Genomic DNA, 6,000 nt, shown 5'->3' with positions numbered 1-6,000 from the left:
GCACCAAAAAGTTCTATTTTGGTCTCGTCTCACATGGCTTTCTCCCATGACCCCTCAGCATCATTCAGATGGTCCCTGGCAAATTTCAGACGGGCCGTCACATGTACTGGCTTCAACAGGGGAACCTTCTGATCAATGCATGATTTTAAACCATTGCACCGTCGTGTTCTACTGACAACCTTTGAAACTGTGTATTGAGCTCCTGCCGTGTAGTTCTAGGCCGAGCCTCATCATGAGCGATGCCCCACGAGGAGATTTTAAATTAAGCCCCAGTCCAAGGTAGGTTATCAGTCATGTTTAGCCTTTTCCATTTTCTAACAATTGCTGCAACTGCTGATTTATCCTCACCAAGCTACTTTCCAATTGCCCCATAACCTTTTCCAGCTTGTGGAGCACACAATTTTTTAGTGCTGCAACGATTAATCGATTAACTCGAGTATTCGATTAGAAAAAAAAAGATTCAAATTAAATTTGCTGCTTCGAGTATTCGTTTAATTGAAGTGGCATTGTAATGGTTTGTTTTGAAAGTGTTAACATTTAGTTGTATTGATTTGGGTGGATACACTGCCCTCTAGTGTGCCTCATTTCACATGGCTGAATCCAGCTGCTCTCTGTTTAGACCAACATAAGCTAAGTTTTTGTTTGAGCTAATGTTTTTTTTTTTTTTAATGCATTTCTAATTTAGTTTATAGGTATATTTAACTGTTTTTTGTGGGCATATGTGTTTGAACCATTTGTTAAGAGCATGGTTTAAAAAAAAAGTTAGCATTTTATAGCATTTAAGTTAGCGGACTTTTGCCGGATTAATTTTTTTATACCGTTTGAGGCTCAGCGCAGGTATTTTCATTTTTTATGTTCCTAATCCGATTTCTTGATTATTCGAACTAAGTAATTCATCGATTAATCGACTACTAAAATAATCGATAGCTGCAGCCCTACTTTGAACACTGCAAAAACTCAAAATCCTATCAGGGCTTACAATTTAGACTAACTTAAAACTTAACTAGAACTTAAAAATAGCTTGACACAAATGGAAATTCAACTGAAACACGTGGGGAAAACACCTAACTTTAAAAGTGATGTATGTAAGCGAAATGACATTTTTTGGTAAGAAATATGATTTAAAAAAAAATTTTTTTTTTTTTTTTTTTAGAAGATCTGGAAGTTTTTGGAGTGAAAGCTGTGAATTATTTTTTTTTAGTCACGTCTGAGATGCAATTGTTGGCTGTTTTCAACAATGTACAGCGAAAATAAAGACATTGATTGTCTGAAAATCTTCAGTTCAATCTTAGGTGAAATGTCTTGTTTTCTCATGTATATTTATAATTGCTCTTTACCTAAAAAATGTTTTATCCGATTACTCGATTAATCGATAAAATTTTCAGTCGAATACTCGACTACTAAAATATTCGATAGCTGCAGCACTACAATTTTTTCTCTGGTGTCTTTCAAAAGCTCTCTGGTCTATCCCATGCATGGTAGAAGTTGGATTATGACTGACTGGTGAGTGGGTGGTTATTCATGGGGTAAAGGTGTACTTTTATATAAGTTAGACTGACAACTCTTTGAGCGTCATAATTATTGCTGATTCTCAGGAGTACAAATACCTGTAAACCCCAGTAAATTACAAATAACTTTTTTTTTTTTTTTTTTTTTTAAATCATACAATGTGATTTCTGATGTCTCTATGATTGGAAATGCATCTATGATTGCAATGTCAGACCTCTACCTATTTTCTAAGTGGGTGAACATACAAAATACCAAGGGGAGCAAATACTTCTGCTCCTCACATATTGAACACACATTGATGGCACTAGATGCCCAATTAACTTTGACTGGGTAGGACTGCCAGCCCTCCCAGTCAAAATGTATTGCACTTCTGGCACTGTCAATGGCACTGAAACCATTCACAGCCAGTTTAAATGAATTGGACATAAATCGTTGTCAATGGCAAACAATGAGTTAAGATGAAAAAAAAAAAAAAAACGTATTATTTATGAAAACAACTTTACATAAAAAGCAGGACGAAACAGTATTATTTAAAAATAACTTAAATAAAAACCAATTATTCTCCATTTATTTGAAATGTTTATCATTAATACAAAAAGTTTTTTTTTAAAAATGTATTGATGCAATTTATTATTTGAGAATATTACTGGGGGGAGGGGTTTTCTGTTTTTGCTTTTTTATCTTTAATTTCTAAATTCATCAAACTACATAATGTGTAATAAGAAGATACTTGTTGTCCAATTACATTGACAAAATGTGATGTCCCCGTATCTGGACAGGTTTTTTTAAATTAATTTTTTTACCATAAATACAGTGTATCACAAAAGTGAGTACACCCCTCGCATTTCTGCAGATATTTAAGTATAACTTTTCATGGGACAACACTGACAAAATGGCACTTTGACACAATGAAAAGTAGTCTGTGTGCAGCTTCTATAATAGAGTTCATTTATTTTCCCCTCAAAATATAGCCATTAATATCTAAACACCTGGCAACAAAAGTGAGTACACCCCTTAGTAAATACGTACATCCCTAAATGTCCAAATTGAGTACTGCTTGTCATTTTCCCTCCAAAATGTCATGTGACTAATTACAGGAGTGCTGTCAGCATTGCTGCAGAGATTAAAGAGGTGAGGGGGTCAGCCATTTAGTACCGTACTCTACATCAAATTGGTGAGCATGGCTGTCACCCCAGGAGGAAGCCTCTTCTGAAGACGGTACACAAAAAAGCCCGCAAACAGTTTGCTGAAGACATGTCAACAAAGCACATGGATTACTGGAACCATTTCCTATGGTCTGATGAGACGAAGATTAATTTGTTTGGTTCCAATGGTCTCGTGCATGTATAGCGGCGACCAGGTGAGGAGTACAAAGATAAGTGTGTCATGCCTGCAGTCAAGCATGGTGGTGGGAATGACCCCCCCCACACACAAACCTCTTCAATCTCTGCAGCAATGCTGACAGCACTCCTGTTACGGGTCACATGATATTTTGGAGGGAAAATGACAAGCAGTACTCAATTTGGAAATTTAGGGATGTACGTAGTTCTCCTGCGGTGTACTCACTTATGTTGCCAGGGGTTTAGATATTAATGGCTATATTTTGATGTTTTTTTGTGTGTGTGTGTGTGTGGGGGGGGGGGTGAATAAATTAACTCTATTATACAAGCTGCTCACAGACTACTTTTCATTGTGTCATAGTGTCATTTTGTCAGTTTTGTCCCATTAAAAGATCTTCTTAAATATCTGCAGAAATGCGAGGGGTGTACTCACTTTTGTAATACACTGTAGGTCACTTGCCCTACAGTTATTAATATTTATTGATATAATATAAAGTTATCAAAACATGAATGGTAAAATCCCTTCAAAAAGAATATTGAAAACCTTAAATTAGAGATGGGTAGTAGTAACGCGTTATTTATTCCATTACATTTACTTGAGTAGCTTTGAGAAAAATGTACTTCTTAGAGTAGTTTTACCACACAGTACTTTTTACCTTTACTTGAGTAGATTTGTGAAGAAATTCTTTCATCTGCTTACTGACTTGTCAGAAATGCAGACAGTGGCTGCCTTAGTTTCACCAATGAGACATCAACAATAACCACATCACTCCATTATACCGTTTTTTTTTCTCCACTAGAGGGAACTCATGGTCTCTGGGTGGATGAAGTTTCATATTTCTCATCAGTACAATAAAAACAGTTAAGATAGATGAAGCTGTGCTGAGAAAAAAAATCACATTGTAAGCAGTTACAATGTTTCTCATTGAATATTCTTTTCAACGAATAATTTACTTCTACTTGAGTAAATTTTTGGATGACTACTTTTGAGTAGGGTTGTTTTTTTGCTCCCGATCCGATCCCGATCGTTTTAGTTTGAGTATCTGCCGATCCCGATATTTCCCGATCCGATTGCTTTTTTTTGGATCCCGATTCAATTCCAATCATTCCCGAAAATTTTTCCCGATCAAATACATTTTGGCAATGCATTGAGAAAAAAATGAATAAAACTCAGACGAATATATACATTCAACATACAGTGCATAAGTACTGTATTTGTTTATGACAATAAATCCTCAAGATGGCATTTACATTATTAACATTCTTTCTGTGAGAGAGATCCACGGATCGAAAGACTTGTAATTCTTAAAGGATAAATGTGACTTTGTATATTGTGACTAAATATTGCAATCTAGTGTATTTGTTGAGCTTTCAGTAAGTGATACTGTAGCCATTTAACTGTTCTGCCCAGATGCATGATGGGAAGTGCAACCATGATTGTGCATAGTGGCACCAATTGATATATCTTCTCTGCGTTGGGAAATAACATAGGGTGTTAAGAAAATGATCAACTACAACTTTTCTTCCCCACATTCCTTGCCACGATATTTCTAATCATAGGGAGAGGGATTGTAAGGCTTTAGCCATTTAAAAAATGGCGCCAAAGGCTGCCAAAATTCACTCTACTCATCTTACGCTGCCTTTTAGCTCTATAGACCCTACCCACCAACGTCACAAAATCTCGTGCTCGCTGTATGGTTCCGCCCACTTGTCCGTCATTTTGTGTCTGTGTTATCAATGGTCTCAATTGATCGAGCAATTTATAATGCATTTCATGGAAGACCCGGTGCTTTCGGATGCCGTAAACTCACTTGATGCGTTGCATAAAAGGCGTTATGTGGAAAAGCTTCAGTTTATCCATTGGCCAGATCCATATTTGATGCCTAAATCGATGTTTTTCAACCCGCTGTCTCCGCCGGATTTGCCTGACATCTGCTAGCTACCCTGAACTGTACAACTATCTTGTCCACACAAAATCAGCCTATTCTCACGAAAGTTTGAAAAACTTTTAAGAGCTTGGAGGCTTATAAATACTTCGTTGCTGGTTGGGTGAAACAGGTCCTCGTCCACGAAAATTCGGCAGGAATCTATCTTGTGCTTGGAAAGGTGAGTTACGAAATTTTCAATTCAAAATCTTTTGTTATTGCTAACATCCACTGTCAAGTCTAATGTATTTCATGTCGTTTGTCAATGGAGTTAGGGCTTTTAATGTTTATATGGTTTAGCGATAGCACTCTCACTACATACATACGCGTATGTTGTCGGCGATTAGCCTAGCAATGATCTTAATTGTGGTTGTCAGCCCAAAACCCTCTAAATATATATTAAATGCATCTTACCAGATATAAAATGACTACTACATAATCTGTGGTAATCGTTTGGAGCCCAGTTTTCTCGTCGAATTGCAGCAGCCCATCTCGCGCTCTTCTCTCCGGGTCTCTCGGAATCCGGTAGAACTTCAAATCTCTCAGTCTTCTCCGTCTATCTTCTCTGTTATTGCAACCGACCGCCACACACGCCTTCACCATTTTGATTATTAATGTTAACGAGCAGAAAAACACGTCGTAAATAGGAGGAATGTACGTAGCCGTAACAGGGAAACATGATGTGTTGACGGACAATTGGGCGGCACCAGTCAGGAGGAAGGAGTTGTGACGTCACGTGGGTAGGGTCTATATACATGTATGGGTAAAACGGCGCCATTATAGATTGAACGCGACAATGCGTGAGTGGGTCGTGCAGCGCATGCGTTAATTGCGTTGAATATTGTAACGTGATAAATGTAAAAAATATTCTCGCCGTTAATGCGATAAATTTGATAACCCTACCTTAAGCTTAAACTAAAGACTCTGGAAGAGTAACACATTATGTCTGTTACATTAAATACAATTAGAAAACGATTTAAAAAAAAAAAAATTTAAAAAGGCATGTCCGATTTTTTCCCCGATACTTTGATAATGACGTGATCGGACCCGATCAAGCAGCATCTCTACTTTTGAGCAATATTATTTAGAAGTAATACTACTCTTGAGTATAATTTTTGTCTACTTTAACCACCTCTGCCTTAAACCCATCAAATTCTCAGCTGGAGGGCCTTTCTATTGTGCGGCTGCACCACAGGGTGCCGCAGTCGGCACATATCAACTTCCAG

This window comes from Corythoichthys intestinalis, chromosome 22 (genome assembly GCF_030265065.1).
Source record: "Corythoichthys intestinalis isolate RoL2023-P3 chromosome 22, ASM3026506v1, whole genome shotgun sequence".
NCBI classification, from domain to species: Eukaryota; Metazoa; Chordata; class Actinopteri; order Syngnathiformes; family Syngnathidae; genus Corythoichthys; species Corythoichthys intestinalis.
The sequence above is the reverse complement of the archived record's forward strand: the minus strand, read 5'-3'. Positions refer to the sequence as shown.